Source organism: Ursus americanus, chromosome 32 (assembly GCF_024610735.1).
Source record: "Ursus americanus isolate L20-20 chromosome 32, mUrsAme1.1.p, whole genome shotgun sequence".
NCBI lineage: Eukaryota > Metazoa > Chordata > Mammalia > Carnivora > Ursidae > Ursus > Ursus americanus.
Window position 1 is genome coordinate 20,037,066 of NC_142158.1, and position 21,517 is coordinate 20,058,582.

At 43.8% G+C, this 21,517-nt stretch overlaps 1 protein-coding gene across 14 annotated transcripts in view; it reads right to left on the minus strand.

Annotated features, from left to right (window-relative positions):
• ATXN1 (ataxin 1) overlaps positions 1–21,517 on the minus strand; it is a 390,438-nt gene that overhangs the window by 272,522 nt on the left and 96,399 nt on the right. For all 14 annotated transcript variants that reach the window (XM_045811584.2, XM_045811581.2, XM_087858067.1 and 11 more), the window contains one exon: positions 17,294–17,415. The gene's annotated coding sequence lies outside the window, so the exon portion shown is untranslated. The remainder of the gene's footprint in view (positions 1–17,293; positions 17,416–21,517) is intronic.

The following is a 21,517-nucleotide window of genomic DNA, read 5'->3' on the forward strand; positions in this document are numbered from 1 at the left end:
CTTGATAGGACACAAAGCATAGGTGTCATAGGCTAAAATCCCATGTCACTCCAAAGCTAAATTCCCAAGAGCCCCCCATCTGCCCCACAACTACCCCAGAAGTCACAATGGACACTCCACACACCTGTAACATCAGCGGCATCCCCCCCTCATCGCCTCTCATTCAGATCCTTGGCCTCATGATCCACATTTCTATGGGACTCTGTCTTCTTTAGCTCTCAGTGATTCAAATCAGTGTTCGGAAATCCCAAGGTGGTTGTGAAACTCTCATCTCAGCCACAAAACTTCATTAGAAGGGCTAGTCAATACCAGTTTTGTTTCAGATACATCTGCTTGCCTCCCTTACACACCCTTTGAGGAATTTCTCCATTTGCCATAAAATAACTAAAAATCGAGCCTCAGAAGGAAAGAGGAAGAGAAGCTCAGAAATAACCCACTCATGCTTGAAAACAGAGCATGAGTTTGGCATCAGGCAGGGCTGGTTTAGAATCCTTGTTCTATGGTAGCTATTACTCTCATTATTCAGCCTCTGTCTTGCATCATCTGTAAATCAAAAGCAATAGTGCTTATCTCCTGGGTGTGATGAGGTATAAATGGGAGGTTATAAGTAACACTCCTAATGCCCCCCTCCCCCCCACGAGGTAAAGTTCCTTCCTCTTCCGCTCTGGTCAACAAGGAATGGATTTTGAGTGCTATCTCTTCCCCTATTCCCTATCTTTCCCTCACTGCCTCGCCACATAATCCCCAGCCACTGGCCCACATTGCACAGGCTGGAGACACTCTTCCTGGGGCAGTGGGGGAGGCACCGAGTCAGTCTTGTCACCCCCTGCGGTGACCCTGCAAAGTCTGCTTACCTGTCAACACCGCCACACAGAGCTGTTAATGAGGATTTCACATGAACTAAAATAGGGGGTAAACACTGGGGGACTCCATTATTTTCATGAGATGGGTGGGTAGATAGGAAGATAGGAAGTCCTTGCTCTCCAGCATTCTGATCTGAATTCCTATAGGCAAGATTTTTTTCAATGACCCAGAACCACTTAAGCTTCCCGGGAGCCATGCAACCAAGAACAGCAACACTAGATAATGAAGCCCAAGAATGAGATCCTGGGGAGGTGCAAGGGTCCCAGCAGTGGGAGGTGGCCCCCACTGGTGCTGCATTCACAGAGCTCCAAAAAGCAGGAGGAGCTTTAAGAGACATAAAAAACAAGAGTTACCATGTCAACACTAGAGTTTCACAAACACCGACCTCTACAGAAACTAGAAAACATGAAATTGCTACACAATTTGAAATTCAAAGAAAAGTGCATTTTTTATAAAGCGGAAAACAGATGAGAAATGTAAATACATGAACTACTAATTCTTAGAATCTCTTATTGATACGTGATCATTTTATTATAAAGAAACATTTAAAAGGCACGTATAACCTGCTAACTGACTACTTCATATGATTTCTTGTTTGACAGATTGAGAGATCTAAGGCACAGCCATAAATCTTTTCCAAACAAGGAGGATTATAAATAAAGTAATTAGGTAATTAATTAATTAAACACACAACCAGCCATTCACAAGCCTGGGGAAATCCCTCCCAATGCCTTTTTTGGTTTCCTTTCCAGGTTTGGAGGGAAAACCCTTAAAAAAAGCATGACCTACCACACCTACAATCCCTCATTTTGATGTTTTCCCCCCGAGCACCCACAAATCCAGGTCACCCCAGTCTGCTTCCCCCGTTCTTGCCCAAGTTCAAATCTCTTACCCAATGCCTACCATCTGGAGCCCCCAACGGGCTGCCACTGCCACGTGTGTTTGCCAACAGATTCAGCGACACTCCCCTCCCCGAGAGGCACCTGCTGTGCTGAGTGCGTAACGCGGCTGCTAGGACAAGGCAGACGTGTCAGAAAAGGCAAATATCCCAAGCTGTCCAGGGACGTTAGAGCAAATATGTCCTGAGCAGCTTCAAGTGACTGTAGACCTAAGACTTGAAGCTAATTAATGGAAACCCAGCAAAGATGGTGACAGCTCAAAGCAAGGGTGTGAAGCTCGTGTCATTTGGTAAAGAGAACCCAAGAAGAGCACTCCTAAGGACAGGACATTAATGCCTGCACCTTATTTCCTTTGCAGACTAACACATTTCTGTTCGAAACCTGTCCTTACACTCCAGAGGGATTTTATAAGGTGCTGACCTGCTACTAATTACGGCAATGCCTCCATGACAGCTAACAAATCGCTCCTCGCTCATTTGATTCTGATTACCCAGCTGCCACCAGAGGGAGGGATGCGCTTCCCTGCGACTGAACGAACCTGTTTGTCATCCAGCTTCTTTACTTTCGATCCTCCCAAGCAATCGTCTCTAGCTTGAAATACCCTTCGGTCTCCGCGCCCCCCAGTCATGACGCTTCCCTTCCCCCAAAACACAGTTGAACCCACTCTCTCCCTTAATCCCACCTGAACGAACCCTGACGAGTTCTGGCATCCGTACAATCCAGACTTAGCACTTAACACTAACCACGATTTCTTGTAGTGAAAAAGTTAATCCTCCACACGCCTAACCTGTAACTGTGACCAAGTTATGTCTCCTTTCTGGGCCTCAGTTTTCTCATCAGCAGAAGGTGGATGATAATAACTCCAATCTCTGAGAGCTGTGAGTACGCAGACATATGCATTGAGTGCATGTAAAGTGCTCATTAGCCCAGTATCTGAGTACACAGTAAGCACTCAGAAAACGTCTACTGCTTTCATTAGCATTGCTATTATTACGACTCTGTGACTTGTGCTTACAATTGCCTTGGTCTGCATCACTTGAATACTTCATTCTCGGGAGCAGAGCTGTTCTCACACACTGCCCAGCAACTTGAGGATGTGAGGGAGTTCAGTGTTAACTGAACAACAGTGTAGCAACCTGGCAAGGACTGAAGCCCTTCGGTCAACCTACTCTGCTGATTACAAAAGCTCATTCACATGTGTGAGTTCGGGCAAAAACAAATACAATCGTATCTGATTCTTGAACTAGGACAGTGGCAAGATAAATAAATACGTCTAAATTTGCCGAGAGAGAATTTCAACAGGGCTTCAGAATGAGAAGGATGATCTGCTGTGGCTCATGAACATCTCCAGAAGCTTCCTGAAGGTACGACTGAAGGAGAGGTGAGAATATGTGAGCTGATGAAGCAAGGAAGGCAGCACAGCCCTGAACAGACATACAAAGTCTCCTGGGTTAGGGGAAGGGCGAGGAGCACAGGCCACGCAAGGGAAATAGGGTTCTTTGAAAGGTGTAGTGCAGGTGCACCTTACTTACCCCAGGGCTCAACCCTAACGTCAGGCAGCGCTCAGTTCCTCCAGTCAGAGTCACTTGCCCATGGAGAGGAACGCACACCTGAATTTACACCTTGTGTGCTAGACCACCATTTACATACCTGCCCCCCTTCCACCTGTTTTGCTTCTATTCTTAACCTTCTCGTTTCCCATGTAAATCTGATGTCTCTGAATCCTCAGCGACAGAATGTCACTGGAGAAGGGAACCTCCAAGGATTATCCGGGCTACTGTCCTCCTCTTCTTGAGGAGGAAACTGTTCCAGAAAGGTTAATAACTTTCCAAAGGTCATAAAATTCATGGTAAAGCAAAACCCAAAACCTAGATTGTGCTGCCACCCCCTCTTCCCAAAGCAGTTTAGTTTATAAGTTGACATCGTCCCATCTGCTTGCTTCTCCCCCTTCCCAGCCTTCCACTGTACCTAAGTCATCAAGGTAAGTTTTGTTGTCAAGCAGGCCACTGGAACAGGCCTGCTTTTTCAGGCAGGACAAAATGTATTTGGCTATTTTGCACATGGTGGTCACTCTGCTCTGTATCATGCCCCGGGACCTTCTGCCTACACTGACTATCATTCACCCTTAATGGTGAATGACATCACACCTTCTTAAGACAGCTGACTAATAAAAAATGCCAATGGTTAATCAATATCATTAATTAATTTAGAATCTTTTTATAGACAAATACTTCATTCTTCTTTTAAAAAAAAATGGGTTTTATTTAATTGGGGTCTCTTCCTCCCAAGCCATGGCAGTGTTATTTCAGTAAGAAATGTCATAGCTTGAATACCAGGTGCATTTTAAAAACTAATCTAGACCAAATTAACTTTTACACCTAACAAAAGACTGGGAACCATAAAACTACTCTTTGGAAAAGGAAGAAAGGAATTAATTTAGTATCCGAGAAATCAACAGCTGTTTCTCAAATCAAAGTCACCTGTAACAAGTGACTCCTTAGCAGGCAAAATTATTTCCCTTCAAACAACCATGTCAAGCTGGGAAAAAGACGTTTCATAAAATAGCCACTAAATTAATTTTTCTTTAGGTATCAGGGGGATAAGATAAGAAGCTATCTATAGTTTGTCCTAAACTCTGAAGAAACTCTGATACACTGTACACAGCTCCGGGCAAAGGGTTAGTGGGGGAAGGGAGATTCCCAGGAATATGTGATTCATAACTGTTAGTCATCACTTTGGGAAATTTAGGACATAATCACTCTCAGTTAAACATATTATTATTTGCTAAATGTCCAACATACAAATTTCCTTGGAAACAACTGGTAACAATACTAAAGGCTCTGTACAGACCCTTAATTTTCCTATTTTGTGGGCTGGCAGATTTTGGGGCATTTCACAAATGGTCTGAAGGAGAGTGAGTTTATTTAATTACCATATGCACAGGCATGGTTTATATATATTGTTCATTGGGGTGGATCCAGGCTGTGGGATCTGAAGCTTATAAAGTTAGCCAAGGAATGGGAGAGAATATTGGTAGGTGGGTCTTTCAGAAAGAGTTCACGAAATTACCAACCCAGACTTCGATACCAGGTCTTAGGAGGGGCCTGTGCAAGTGAGGGGCTTCAAAGCTGAAGTATCACTAGCTCCAAGACAAGTGTGCCTGGTCCACGACAAACTCAGACGTACGCACGCAGCACAAGGGTGGGGACAACTGCCCATGGCCGAGATCTACATAGTTCTTTACAGTCCTCTCCAGCACTGTACTGCAAATACTTCCATGCACATTTTTGCTGAGCTCAAGCAGGTAAACAGAAATGTTTACGCACAATGTTTTAGATGAGTTACGACGTGAATCCCAGTATGCGGCCTTACTACCTTATCAGGAAAAGCTCTAGTCCATAGTAACTAATTTAGCAGCAATGCATAATCTGTGGAAACTCATCTAAGCACTCCTAAGAGAGTGTCTCCGGTTAGCATCACAGTGCAGCTAAACTCAGCAGTTATCCTTGGATGTGGATGCGGTGGGGAAGGACAGTGCTGAGTGGTCTAACATAGTGCCCCTGAGATGAATGAGCTAAGGTCTGGGCTCAGTCAGAGCTGGGGAAAGGGCCTTTTACAGCAAGGTGCTCTGTCTCGCCCCACACCAGGTATTCGGTGCAGGAAGAGCATCTCGGTACCTCTTTTTTTTTTTTTAAGATATTATTTATTTATTTGAGAGGAAGAGAGAGAAAGTGAAGGAGGGAGAGAGAGAGAAAATATGAATGGGGGTTGGGGGTGGACAGAGGGAGAGGGAGAAACAGGCTCCCTGAGATCATGACCTGAGCCTAAGGCAGACGCTTAACCAACTGAGCCACCCAGGTGCCCCACTCCAGTACATCTTAATTATGCTAAGACAGAATGAGAAGGGAGAAAAATCTCTGAGCACCTCAACATTAAATCAATCCATGGAGCCTTTCACCAAAAGAAAGATGTACCATGGCAGAAGATTCGAGAATCACAGGCTTCTGGGATTTGAGGCAAAGCTCTACCTTTAGCACAGCAGAAAGTCATTACTGTTCCATTAACTTTCAGGAAGTAGATTAGACCCTTCTGGGCTTTCTTTCTTAAGGCTCTTGGAGCTCCAGGGTGCCAGTGAAGTGCAGCTTAGACCAGCAGCGGCAATTCCTAGAATAGAAATCTGAAAATAACACATTCACTCTGACACGCCAACCCACTACTTTTAATTGTGGCTCATTAAAGATGTAAATAGAAGAAGACTTATGTTCACCTCTACTACAATTTCACTGCTGCAGTAAAATTACAACGCTTCTGTTTCTCTGCAGAAAGGAATACTTCTGCTTTGCGTAACATCACCGCAAGCAGAGGGCTGTGATTCACGAATTTTCCGAGGGCAGTCATCACATGTTTCTGCCTGCCGTTGGACACAGGCAAGGAGATGGGATGATTAATTTAAAAATCAACAAAAAGAAGAACAAAAGGCAAGTCAGACCGAAGATGGCACCTAACAAATTCCGAATTCTTCTGAGGAGGCATTACGGAAATGCACGGCTGCCTGTAGAAATTCTGCAGAGAATTCAGGCTGAAGAGGGAAGAACCCCAAGCAAGGGAAGATCAGTCCTAGAGAGGAATGCAAAATTACCTATGAGACGTTTGAGTTTTGTCTTACAAATGTTATTTTCTTCAGTTACTAATGAAAATATTTTCTATGTCTTCTCTGTGCTCATATTCCTTTTTCCAATTGGAGTATAATTAACATAGGAGGTTCTATTAGTTTTAGGTGTGCAACATATTGATTCCACAGTTCTGTACATTACTCAGTGCTCGGCACCGTGTAAGAGAGTTACCATCTGTCACCATGCAACATTATTACGAGGTTATTGGCTATATTCCCTATGCTGTACTCTTCAATCTCTGTGACTTACTTATTTTATAATTTAAAGTCTGTTGCTTACTCATATCCTTACAGGACCTAGTTTCCTAAATTAGAATGAGAATTAGATCTTATTGATAATTATTAATACAATAAAGTACTAAAAGTGAATACATGAGAAAAGTTTATTTGAAACACTATGTCAAAAATAAGTTAAGGGGGGCACCTGGGTGGCACAGTGGTTAAGCGTTTGCCTTCGGCTCAGGGTGTGATCCCAGCGTTGTGGGATCGAGCCCCACATCAGGCTCCTCTGCTATGAACCTGCTTCTTCCTCTCCCACTCCCCCTGCTTGTGTTCCCTCTCTCGCTAGCTGTCTCTGTCTCTGTCGAATAAATAAATAAAAATCTTAAAAAAAAAATAAGTTAAGGGCTAGACACAAAAAGAGACATATTGTGTAATTCCAGGTATATGTGGTAGCTAAAATAGGCAAACCCATCAAGGTAGAAAGTAGAGTAGAGGTTACTAGGAGCTGCGGAGAGAAAGGAATGGGGAGTAAGTGTTTAACAGCTACAGAGCTTCTGTTTGGGATGATGAAAATCTGATGGTTGCATAATATTGTGAGTGTACTTAAAGCCACTGAATCGTACTCTTATAAATGGTTACAGTGGCAACTTTTATGGCATATGTATTTACAATTAAAAAATATATATTTATAAATCAAATTAAAGACACGTTGAAAGTGGGGTGCTGGATTGATGGCTAGGTCCCCAAGACAGAGTACTGTTAGCTCGTTGAGTCTCCCAAATGGTTGAGGGCAGTGCCAGGCAAAGGAAGGGGTGAGGTTAATGTGGATGTCCACCAGAAAAAGAGAGAAAACCATGTGGGTACACATGAGAGAAAACTCATGCATAGTGGGTAGAGCTGCAGGTGAGATAAGCCTATGCTAATCGGCACCAGCATGAGTGTCGAGAATTTACAAGGACTGATTTAAATGCATTAAGCAGATCTGATGTTCTGGAGAATCTTACTGAGGATCAATTTCATAGAGCAGATAACCACTCCAAAACTTGTCAGGTTAATACAGATTTGGGTTGAATTTACATAATGTGTGCCTGTAGTTTCACTGGCCATGACCTTTGATAGCTGGACTTGAACTTCCCCTTTCACTAAATGTCACTGCAAATTCCAGGCAGCATTTGGAAGCACACGCTGCTCTGCCTGTTGCTGAGTGTTTTTTAGTGAAATAAATTTGGTATCAATCAGATGGAAGAAGCAAAGTGCTTCCCTTAAATATCTAGGGTTCTTGCAATGTACTCACCCCCAAACTCTGTTTTACTGTGAAAAGCAAGTTCACTCTGCGTGGTACCCAACACAGGACGCCAGACTCTTCCAAGTGGCTAATTTGATGGGCTCCTAGAAATGGCCACCTGCCAGCAGCAGCATTTAGAAGGATGCTGGTCCTGAGGACAGTTGAAGATGATTTCTTTCCCATCAGCCTCTACAAAGTAGATTAAGGTCCTTGTGGGGCTTTAGTTTTTCTGAAAGCAACAGAGTGCTAGCAGAGTGGCCTTAAACCAGTGAAAAAAAAACAACCCTAGTGCGTATTGGAAATCAGAAGTGGTTCGACAGAGGTAGGAGTGAAGACAGAGGACAGGCAAGGGGCCTACAAGCCGTGTGACAAGTCTTCAGCACCAACAACCTCATCCATTCTAATAACATCTAATTTCAACATAAAAGTCAGATGCATTATCTGTAAAAGTCTTTGTGAGGATCAGATGAGTTGAGACATGTACAAGCACAAAGGAATTTAGTTTATTAACTATTCTTAGATCCATTAGTTTCCTCTCTAAAAGGGAAAAGGTACAAAAAGGGTCTCCTAAATTTTGTTGAGGAAGCTTATAAGATAGACTTCACTAGAGTATTTACGGAGTATCCACCATGCTGAAGGCCCAGTGCTACACCCTGAGGGAACACAGAGCAGTAGGAGACCTGTCTTCAATTTCAGGAACTTAAGAGGCTAACAGAGCAGATAAGTCGATCGGAGTTAAGTCTGATCATGACCTTCTCCTGTTCCACAACCTTCAGTGGCTCTCTACCACTTAAGATAAAATTCCAGCCTTTAGTATGGGATTAAACCAATTGTTTTCACCTGTAAAATGGGGCCACGTATGTTGCAGGGAGTTATAAAGCACCATTCACAGACACTGGGGTAAAGCAGCTACTCAATTAATATTTGGAGCAACCTCGTTCCTCCCAATCCTTCATTGTTCTACTTCGCGCACCTCGCACTGGACCCAAGCCAGTCCACCACGTGCCCAGACACACACCACCCTCTTCCTTCTCCTTACCTTTGTTCCCTCGCCCTCCTGCCATGTGGGATCCTGGCCATACTTCAACATCTAGCTCAAAACGCCTCCGCCATGTCCTCTCCTTCATAACTAGACCAACTATCTCATTCCTTTGCGTTTCCACAGCATTTTCTCACCCTGCCTGATTGGGCTCACTCCCATATTTTACCATCTCTACCAGAGTACAAAAACTCAAAAATTCAGTTTGAAGGAAGACATCAAGAATAAAGTCTGGAAAATTTTTATTACAAAGTGAGCAGCTGTCTAACTGAATACCACAGAAGTAACATGACCATAATAGCTAACTTTTTTTTTTTAAGCTTTTTAGGCAGGAATTCGTTTAGGTTTTAGAGCTCCGATAGATGCTTCTTTAATTTTCCTATTTCATGGGTGGATAAACTGAGACCCAAACAGGTTAAGTAAATTTGCTCCACGTTACACAGCTATCGAGAGGCAGATCTGTACTCAAACCCAGGAACTTTGCCTCAAGAATCCATGCTCTTCAATAATATGTTATATTGTTTTCCAACCGCGGTATAGCAACGGATTACGTACTGCTAAAAAAAAAAAAAAATCTACGAGGACAGTAATCCGTTTTCTCGGGGCTGGATTTTCAAACTTTGAGATCCATCAAGGAATTCTGTTCTGTATTTAGCTCCTTAAAGTCTCATGAGGAGTTGTCCTCCCCTTCACAGCTTTCCTCATTGAGGCTACTGGTGCTTACAAACCCTTCTGTTTGTGCTGACACCAGGAAGCCCAAGACAGGTTCTAGCCACAGTATACGTGGTCTGGGGAGGGCAGTTCAAGATAAGCACCTACTACATCGGGAAGCACTCCAAGCTGTAATGAAAGTTGCTTTCATTACAGCTAAATAATGAGAATAGCTAAAGGTGAATTGCAAATCTGCAATCGTTCGCCTTAGCCATGGTGTGTATATCTGTGTATATATATGTATACATATATTTATGGAAGTGTACTGGACAATACATTGATGGCTTCAAGTATACATATTTCCTGCTGGATCCTCTACACAGCCAAATGGCCAGGCTTTTAAATAAATGCAAGGCTCAGAACAGAAAAATAACAAATTGAGCAAAGTTCTTCACTGTGCAAAACAGACAAAGATCAGCTTCCATGAGATGCTGCCAAGTGATGTGGTATTTAAGGTTTCCAAGTTAGCAGTCGATCAGTACATGTGGACTGACCAATGTCTTAATCCATTACTTTAACAGCGGTTCAACTTTTGTCATAATTTCACAGGCAAGTGAACCGAAGGCTGGGTAAGAATATCATGCAGGAAAAGTGGCAAATCTTACACTGAAATGATCTATTCCAACTGACTGACTCTAACTAGAGCATTAATAGGAAAAATATAAATATGTATAATACGGATTATAAAATAATATATACTATTAAACAGCCTTCCCCTAATGTCAAAATATTGCTTAAAAAGATGCGTAACATACCTCACACATTGATCTCCATTAAATACCATTCTGAATTTCTTGCTCACAAGTGCAAATGATGATTTTTTTAGTGGCATTTTTAACATGTGATATTAAAAAACCTCCTCCTCCTCCTCCCTTTGAAAAGGAACTTTTGAGGATGCCAAATTAATTTTGGAGATGACTTTTCATTTTGTTTAAGCCAAGATATCTTTTTTCTCCTTTGCAATTTTAACCAAACAGAATTCTTAGAAATGAAAAAATAGTAACAAGTATATTTCTAGAGTAGAATAGCCTTTCAGAACTGAAAATGTTACATCAATCCTTTAATGTTACCCAGTCTTGGCTTTTCAAATTCCCTTAAGAAAAAAAAATACCACATATTCATATTATGTTGCCAACACTGGATGTGTCATTTTGGTGGATTTCTGATTTGGCCGATACGATTTTTCATGACATAAAACAGTTTAAAAAGCAATTTCTAGTCACTTCACAAAATATGGCTCCTGAGAAGCTGAACTGATTGTACCTGATGTTAGAATTTTCAGATACCAAAGATCCACCCTCCTAGTTTACTTAAAGTGCTAGGATGCTGAGTCCAACTGCTTTTGTAAAAATCACTTAACCCAAACGTCAACTTTGTGTCATTTTTGCCACCCGGTAATTAGCACTGAGCTTATCTGAAACATGTGAAATCTTACCTGGAGCATTACTTGTATATTTCTAAGTGAGTTCTTTCTTTTTCCCTTTCATAAATACTTACTAAGCGATATGATGTGCAGGAATGGGTTTACTACTTAGAATACAAGGTTTAAAATAAACCAGTCTCCACCTTCACGGGTCTTCCACGGAGAAGGCTGCATTCATCAAAGAACTGCAATCCGTAGACTAACACAGGAAGAGGGGGCATTCCCAGTAGACATCAATGAATGAGAAGTTCACTGGGTGGAGAAACAGAATTTCATGCAGAAGGCATGGTTGCTAAAGAACACAGTATATGTAGAAAGGGAAGAAGTGTCCTGTGGGGAGATGGGAGGGAGGGATGAGATTTCAATGGTGAGTTGATAATGAATTCCTAGGGATGTTGAATGTCACGCGATGGAGTTACCATTTTATCTTGCAGGGAAAGGGAAGCTAACAAAATCCTTTAAAGGTTTCCTTTCACTTCATCACATTCATTCGTTCCTCTGGAAGATACCAGAGGACTATCATTCTTAAAGTACCAATTGCTCTAATACTACACACATCTTCATCTTTGCTTTATTTACTTTTGGTCCCTGTTGACGCGCACACATTTTCATCATGACTTTGTAATCAATGTGTATCGATGGGTAATCAATTGCATACACAATTTTGAAGGATGATCGGAGGCTTAATATTGTATTACAAAGACTGTTCCATACTTCCCTGGGCCACCGAGGGTTTTTAGGAATGGGAGGAATTCAATCAGACCTTTTCTTTGGGAAGACAATTCTCAAAATTGTAGGATGAATGGAACACAGGAAGGACAGACTTAAGGCAGAAGTACTCTTTGGGAAGCAGCTGCCGTAGTCAGGCAAGTGACGCTCACCGCAGAAGCAGACCAAGGGCAGGGGAAGGGAGCAGAGTGCTAGACCATGAAATATGCAAGAGGCAAAACTCCAGCATGTGGTCAAGGGGCGAAGCCTAGGAAGACGAGATGGCGTCCGGCATCCATGACTGGCCGGCTGCTGATCCTGCTTCTCTGGACAAGGAACCCATAAAGGGAGACACGGCAGTGAGAGCAGGAGGCGTAGACTCAAGCTGGAGGCACCTATGACTAACCCAGTTGGAGCCATCTGGGAAGGAACATGGAAGCCAATGATCTTAAGCTCCAGAGAGGAAGAGAGCGCCATGCTCGTCATCAGAGCGGAACTGGTAATGGTGCCGTGATGTGAGGATGATGTCTTCGGGGAAAGCACGTGCAGGAAGGAGCTCCGGTGAGTTTCCTTCCATTGTCACTCCAACCATGTGCCAATGTGCCAGTTTTATCCTAATATCTTTTGATGCACAACAAACACTTCCTTTCAAAGCTTTCCAACGGTCACCAAGGAAGGGTACCTTCCAAGTTAATCACCATCTGTGTTGATGATGCCTAGTAGAAGACGACTCACTGCATTTCCTGAACTGGTGGGGTTTCCCTCAGGTATACCCCACCACACAACTTCTCCAGAGGACTGATGCAACTAGCCCATGAGAGTATCAGCAAGAGGAGAGGGTTGTAACACATTTCACAGGAGGCTTGCTTGGTACTGCTTTACATAACATTGGCTTAGGTGCGTGATGGGTATCTAAGTTCCCTAAGCTAGAAAGCCTTTCAAGAGCTTTCCAACGATGGTCTGCAGGGAGGGTACGGGACGGCCTCTTTTCCTATGTCTATCTGCCTTCCAAAAATAGCGCCCATGATTTCGGGAGCCATTTGGAAAATCTGCAGTTCTTGAGAATGCCTCATGGTAGACAATACAAGTGAGGTAGTCAAATGTTCTTTTAGACTCAGCTCTTGCTTTCCCCACCATGGATGCCTACTTCTTTTTTTTTTTTTTTTTTTAATGATTTTTTATTATATTATGTTAGTCACCATACAGCACATCCCCGGTTTCCGATGCAAGGCTCGACGATTCATTAGTTGTGTATAACACCCAGTGCACCATGCAATACGTGCCCTCCTTACTACCCATCACCGGCCTATCCCGTTCCCCCACCCCCCTCCCCTCTGAAGCCCTCAGTTTGTTTCTCAGAGTCCATAGTCTCTCATGTTTCATTCCCCCTTCTGATTACCCCCCCTTTCTTTATCCCTTTCTTCCCCTACTGATCATCCTAGTTCTTATGCTCCATAGATGAGAGAAATCATATGATAGTTATCTTTCTCTGCTTGACTTATTTCACTTAGCATTATCTCCTCCAGTGCCGTCCATGTTGCAGCAAATGTTGAGAACTCGTTCTTTCTGATAGCTGAGTAATATTCCATTGTATATACGGACCACAACTTCTTAATCCAGTCATCTGTTGAAGGGCACCTCGGCTCCTTCCACGATTTAGCTATTGTGGACATTGCTGCTATGAACATTGGGGTGCATATGGCCCTTCTCTTCACTACGTCTGTATCTTTGGGGTAAACACCCAGTAGTGCAATGGCTGGATCATAGGGTAGCTGAATTTTTAACTTTTTAAGGGACCTCCACTGGATGCCTACTTCTAAGGAAAAATTCCATGCACTGCCAAAGACCTCCGAAACAGCAATGCCTCTGGTATTTCACTATAATCCTATGTTTTATAATTTCTTTAATTTTTGTCCTTAGTTATTCCTCCACCTTGAAACCTTTCATGAAGGCTCAGGGCACTGAGGGCCACAACTGGGCATTTCCCTTCCATGACTGGCGATGTGTGCACCTGCCTCCTGTATCAGAAACGCAGCCCGCGCGCCACCCCCACTGGAAGAGGCCACACAGAGAAAGGCTAATCAGGTTTCCACGAAGCACCGTGTGCGAAGCCTCTTTTGCTCTTAATACTGCTTTGGAAACCTGTGCTTTGTTTTCCTCCCTTAGCTGAGAACAAGCAAAAACAAACAAACAAACAAAAAACCATTTCCCAATCCGTTCTGTTATGCCTTCCCGGTCTCTAAACCTCCCGTCGCCAAGTGTAGACGGATGCCCGAGAGAAGATGCTTCCCGTCCCTGTGCCTGAACGTGCCTTTTAACACAAACTTCATTCCAGAGCGACACGTCTCTTAAGTAAAACTGTGACTAGGCAAGAGTGAAAACAAACAAAGTTGCAAAAAAACCCAAAAAAACACAAAACTCTTCCAGGCAGTTGCTAGTGGCTGTCTTCACAGCTAATGAATTTCCCGATGTGCCCACTGGATCCCTTATAAGCTGACTAGCCTTCTCTGGTCCTTCTGTTTGGTTTGTCAGATCTCCTCCCAGGGCCGCACCGGCCAGCAAGGGCATCAGGAGTTGCCCTAGAGGCAACACCACCCTGCCAATCTCTTCTGGGTCATCCAAGGCCAGGCTTGTCCTTGCTGGAGCCAGTGGGGGAGGGAGGGAAGGGGCCCGGGGTCAGCACTGCAGTCGGCTGTCATCAGATTCCAATCCCGAATCTGCTGCCGGCACTGAGGAGGCTTTGATGTGTGCCCACTGCAGCTTTACTTTATCCCTTTGCGCTGTGGGATCGCTCTCCTGCCACCAAAATTGACAGGCGGCGAGCCCTAACAGCTGAAAGACACAGCATTCAAGATACACTGCCAAGGGCAGCAGGCGTGGCCTTGGGATCCCAGGATAAAGCGTCTGGGTTCCCACGCACTGCTCCCACCTCAGATCTGCCTTCTGTCCTGACGCCCCGGTCCCTCTCCCCAGAGTCGACATGACTGCTGGGCTGTGCGCAGCAGGGACCACTGCCACTAACAGGGGCAGTCAGAGTCACTAGTTGAAGAGAAGAGGACATAAAAAGGTTTCCAGAACAGCCTCCGACCACAGGGACTTTGCACATTTGGACAAAACAGGGTTTTTGAGGGTTCGGAGAATATGCAGAGTTCTCATCCCGAAAAGGCTAAAAGCAACTGAAGGATGAGTGCACCCATCATGGCTGGGTGCTGCTCGGATCAACAAGCAAATATTCCCTGGGCACCTACCATGTGCTCAGACCGAGACCCTGCGCTGCAGGTGACGAGGCCCAGAGGGTGAGACAGAGGCAGTGGTTCGCCAACCTCAGTGTGCAGGAGACTTATCTGCGGTGAGTTTCTCGGGCTCCACATCCCCAGAAATTCTGACTCACTGAGCCTGGTGTTGCTGAATCTGCAACTTCAATACATATGCCCAGGGGACTCTGCTGCAGGAGATCCTGGGGCCAGACCACCTTCGAGAAACATGGGGCTATGATCTGATTCCTGCCCTCAGGCAGTATGCAGCCCAGACGGGGAGACAGCAGACACCCACAAGGCACTATATATCCACAATTTTTTTGTTATGATGCACCTTCTTTTTTTTTTAGGAGTTTATTTATTTGTCAGAGTGAGAGCACAAGCAGAAGGAGCGGCAGGCAGAGAAGCAGGTGTGGAGCAAGGAGCCCGATGCAGGGCTCGATCCCAGGCCCCTGGGATCATGACCCGAGCCTAAGGCAGGCGCTTAGCAGATGGAGAGCCACCAGGCCCCCTATAGGATCCACGTTCTAAATGTTACAGGAGTCCGCAGAGGCCCAAGCATTCCAGGAGGACTGTGGATAAGCCGGGCTCAGTGGTCAGGCAGGACCTGCATAGAAAGAGACAGCCCCGTGCAACCGCCTTAACCAAACCTCCTGACTCAGTGTGACAAGGGGGCCATGGCACACAGCGTTAGTGAAGCTCAAGACAGGAGTTAGAAGCCTGCCCCCAAGCAGGTACACAGGCTCAGTATGTTGAGCGTCGGGAGGGGACCGTCACCAGGAGAACCATAACACTGGCATTTCCAGATAACACCATGTTCGCCTTTTCATTCCGCCGCATTCATGTGGTTTCCTGCACTTCATAATTTAACATTTGTAAGAGAAAAAAAAAAATGCTGTCACGAAACCCAAATAATGCACTACTCGGAGGCAGACAGCCAGCTGCTAACAAGAGTGACATCCGAGCAGCATTTCAAGTGTCATTCATAGCTCTGCTTCGGAGAAGAGATGTTTAGCAAGAAAGAAAAATAAATTCTGTTCAATGTAAAACAAAGTTTGGGGCTCCACAGGGTTCAGGGACTGGCAGATATAACCCATAAGACAGTGACAGCAAACAGAGAAGGAAGAGTGAGATCCCCAACAGAAAACTAAAGGACAACATTATATTCTATTATATTCATGTAACAATGTTCCACGTTGTCTTTAATGCCACAAGGGAATGCATTACTAACCACAGACACCGCAAGGCGTGTTTGACCACAAGGCTGGTTCACAAGACCGTAGGGAGAAGTAGGGAGAAAGGACCCCAAAGTGCCTGGCCCTTTTTCTTCACACTGGCCCATCCAATGAGCCTCCCTGCCAAAGATGATCTGAGAAGGGCTCACGATCAATTCAGCTGAGCAAGCATCAAAGGGGATAATTACTTAATTAATTTCAGCAGAGTGAACTGTGGAATTTTTAGACTTGCAAGAGGCCTTGGAGGTCATCGAGGCACGCACTGGAGTTTTTTAGAAGTGACCCATTCCACGAGGATGAGGAAGATGTCCGAGGTCACCAAGATAGGTGGGGAGAACTGGCTTCCATTTGAAGACTGCTTCTAAGAACTACAGTCAACTAGGCTGATCAAACTGCCTTGGAACGCCACAATATTTTGGTGTCATTTGTTGTTTCTTTATCATTTGGAGCCTTGAATTCCACCTCCAGACCGAGGCTGTCATGTGGGGCACCATGTGTAGTTAAAAGGCACTCAATACATAGATGTTGAGTAAGACTTGGAAAACCCCAGTACCTCCCACCCTTCCCACCCCGATACTCCACTACAGCATAAGAAATCCGCCATCAGATCGAATCGATGGCCTGTGTGTGTGATTAATCCCTCATGCTCTCAACTAAAAGCAATGTCTGGAAGTCATAGTTTCTTGGTCATTTGTGTGTTCAGTCGCCCGGATTTCTCTTCCCCCTCCTTTTTGGTCTTTCCTAAACACAAATGCATTGTACTCAGATCCCACTGCTCTGCAAATTTCTGAAACAAACACACTAAGTAAATTTCGTTGTTCTCTTGGCTCTCCATCACGAGAACAACACCTCAAACAACCTGTTGCTTGGGCTGTAGAGAAATAGCCATGTACTTAAAGAAGATGTCCTGAGACACCAAACAAATGATGACTGATGAAATCCAGAGCTAATGAATGCCAAGTCCCCCGGATGACTTACCCACAACCGTTCGTGTTTCAAGACCATCCGTGCAGGCAGAAGTCCACTGCTTCTTGCTCAGGGTCTGTAGCAGCTCTACTTTTGAGGCCTCAGAATAAATTCTTTCATTTTGCTCCGGTGTGCTACAGGAAAAGAAAACAAAACAAGTCAGAATGAAAAATGCCACTTCAAGCAGCTAGTTGATATTCGGGGGGAAATCCCTGGCTTCTCTCAGATGTATATTTTATAACCTCAAACAAGCATGTTAATTATCAGCACGAAGCTATCACACAACACATCTACCTATGGGGCCCTGAAATACTAGAGTGGGGGAAGGGGGGCAGGAAGAAAGAAAGCAGAGCGCCTGCTGGGGTAGGTGAGTACATCTTGAAAATTGTGATGTATACCACTGGGAATGTGGCTGCAAAATTTCAAGGGTCCTAACTGATATAAGTACACAGAGAAGGATTCGTGATGTTTAATAATCAAAGGTAACTGGCATGCAGTCATCAAGGGTAGGAAGTGGAGAAAGTTTTGTCTCAAATTAAAATTCATCTGATTCTGCCCATGAGAGACTCCAACTCACTGCGCTAATATTAATATCTTTAAATACGGGGCTGTTAGGATTGAACCAAAAAAGACACAGTGTTAGAGGAAATTTCCTATTTCGCACCACACACAGGTAATTGATGGATTTTCACTCTGACTCGATAAATCTCGATAAAGAACTGCCCCAGCCAAGTTGGGAGGCAGCGTTTACACGCTGAATATGAAATGAATGGTGGAAATATGCATGCCTCTTTACCCCTACTCAGAGCCTCTGACAAAGCCTACACATGAGAACTGGGTGTGACAAGGTGGCTCTGAAAAGTTCTCTCCCGCCTTGTGAGCTTGCAATGTTCACTTGTCACTGGGCGCCGTTCTAGCTTCTCCCAACACTCAGACGAGTCCACACCACTGTTTGTTTTTTGACAATGGCCATCTGAGCCTGGAGATGGTCTTCAAAAGATGTCTGCAGCCTCTTCTAGGCTTTTACAAGCTCTTCCTCATCTGTTTGGAAAGCATGATGCAAGACTGCCATCCAGTTCTCTCACTACGATAACCGCAACCCACTCCAGACGCCAAACTCAACGCATCTCCAAAGGTCCTGAGGCCACTGTGGGACATCATCGCATGACCCAGTTGTAAGAGAGAGGATATACCTTTATGCCGCACTAGGTGACTGCGTGAATAATCAATTCCTTGAAAGCCTTCTGAACCTATTACTTCCTATTACTTCCACGCTGCCTCAACGTGTTTGAAAAGAACTTTTGGGAGGTTGTGTCTCTCTGTGGTTAAATGCGGGTAGGCACTTAGAACTTCTGAGGAGGAAGAGAAAACTGCTCTTGGGTAACGTTTAAACAAGTGAGTTGAGTGGAAGCCCATTATATTTTCAGTCTAGTTGGAAGAGCGACTGCCTGAAAATGGCAAAGTCTTTTTTATTTTCTTGATGCTATCAATACCCACCGAAAGTGGGGCTGTCACGATTTTATTAGTTTTCAGAGCAGCTTTCATGCAATGTAACTCAGCTCCCACTCAAATGTGTAACAGTAACATATTGCTACAAATCAACATAAGCCAGGAAGTTCAAAGCATGACAAACTGTCTTTATCTTACCGTTTGGGTAAAAACAGAATTTTAAAGGGAGGAGGAAGATTGAAGCGAGCCCCACTGCGCGTTACTGGCTGATATTAATCTTCTTTTACTAAAAATAAATTGCTGCCTTTCTTTCATTTGTTACCAGCTTTGTATCTTGGTATTTTAACGGGGAGGGTCTCTGTCGTCTGGTTCACAATTCTTCTGCACAGGAAGCTGCTGGCCCAGGGCGGCTGATGGCATACAACAAGTTAATCTGGGCCTTGAGCAGACTCAGGGTTTAATCACTCGTGCCCACTGACTCCCTGAATGCCATGTATGGTGTTGGTTCAAAAACTTTACCAGGAGCTCAGTACCTTCTCGTGGTACTCTTTCTTTTTCTGTGCTGTTTTTGCCTAAAGAAAGACATTTATTTCTGGATTAGATTTTGTCACCACGTGGAGCAAAATTATCTGGGAGAGGCAGAATGGCTCCCTAATTAGCTCAGGGCCCTTCCCTGGCTGCCGAAGTCCGGTGTCCAGGGGAACAAGTCACACTATTTGGAGAGGAGAGAAAGGGAAAAAAAAACACACAAAAAACCCAGGGGAAACAAGGCCCGATCTAAGTGACAAGATTTTCCATTCTTATCTCTGTAGATTGTGAAGGAGTTGGAAGTGACTCATTTTGTGATTTAGGGCCGACCCTCAATGACACATAGTGCTCCACGTAGGAGAGGATTTTTGTCAAAAGAAAAACCACTGAACATTCTGTGCATCTCCTTTTAAGCAATAATTTCAATATACTTTCCTCTTTCAGCCAACATTTCGGCAGTGCTGCTAATGACCACCAAAACCAACCAGCTTGAGTTTAATCTCCTTTCCTCCCCTTTCTTGTTTGCCAGTTGAAGCTATAAATAGAGGTAAGACCAAAAGTCTAGAAAGAAGAAAAGAACACCAGGGGACTGGAGCATTCACAGATCTGCCTGCACACTGAATGTTATCGACACAAACAAGGATTCCGATCCAGATGATATCTTTACAGGGTCTGCAATTCGATAAGCATTTTGGTGATAATTTTCTGAATAGTTATAAATAAGCAGCAGGAGCAGAGTATATCAACACGTGTCAGAAACAGTGGCCCAAAAGCCATGAGGGTTTTGGGTTTTTTTTTTTCTTTCTTTGCATCTCAGTTTTGCCCGGAACTGGATTTTTCAAGTTAAGCACTATCTCCTAAGCAGAATTAGTTCCTTACCATCAAATAAAGGGATGAAAGTAAATGTTTTCCATAATTAATTCCCAATTAGAATTCAAGCAGCTTTTGTATGTGTTTGAGTATATCATATCAAATGAGATCTCTGAAAACACAACTGTATCTTATATGACCTGTCAGGTATATTGCCATTCTAAAAGTCAACAATTAGACACAGCATAGGAAAAAACAAACAAAAAAACTAACAGGTTCACTGTGAAATACCACTTCATTTGGGAATGTGTGTTTTAGTCAATAAATGGGGCTGGGAAAGTTTTTTTATTTGGAAAAAGTCAGATCCCCACCTTACACAATTCAGAAAATAAATTCTAATAAGTTAAATAAACATATAAATATGTGTTTACATAGACATATATAGGGTATTTATATTATATTATATTTTATATATTTATATATATTTATGTGTATTATATATTTATGTGTATTATATATATAATTTTATACAGAAAAATAATTTTATAACCATGAGAGGTCATTGCGGAGACTCTCTTTACTCCAAGTGACTCAGGAAGACACTCGAGAATTGTGAATGGAGTGATATAATGCCTTATGTTTGAAGAGATCATTCTGTCTGTTGAGAAGAACAGACCAAAAGGGGGACAAGGCTGAAAACAGGGAGCCCAGTTAGGTGACTGCAAAAATTCAGGTGAGACACCCAATACATGGACTAATAAGGTGGTGATACTGGGATAGGAGGTAGTGAGAACTAGTGAGATTCTGGATATATTTTGAAGATCAAGTTGACAAATGGCATAAGAGAAAGAATATATTTTGAAGGGCAAGATGACAAGTGGTATAAGAGAAAGAAAAGAGTTAAGGAGGATCAGTTCAAGTTTTTGGCCAGATCATCTCTAATAATGGAGTTGCCATTCACCAAAACAGAAAAGATCATGGGAGAAGCAGGTGTCGGAAGCTCCATTTTTTGCATGTTAGGTCTAAGATGCCTATTAGACATCCTGGGGAGATACCACTAGACAGGAGGATGTATAAATTTGAAATTCACAGACATGTGGACAGAAGACACAAGTTAAAGCATGATTGTCATAGGTTAACTGTCATAGGTGGTTTCCAAGATCCCACCTCTTGGTATTCATGTCCTTGTATAGTCCTCTTGCTTGAATACAGACTAGATTGAGCCATTCTCGTCTAGCAAATGGAGGGCAGCAAGGATAATGGGATGTCATTTCCAAGATTAGGTGACAAGGCTGGCTTCCATCTTGGATGCTCTTGAATGTTCTCTCCAAGGTTACTCACGTTGGGGGTAGGGGGGTCTGCTGCCAGGCTGTGAAGCCATCCTGTGAAGGGGCCCACAGGGCCTGCTAGCATCTATGTGACTGAGCTTGGAAGCAGATCCCAACTCTG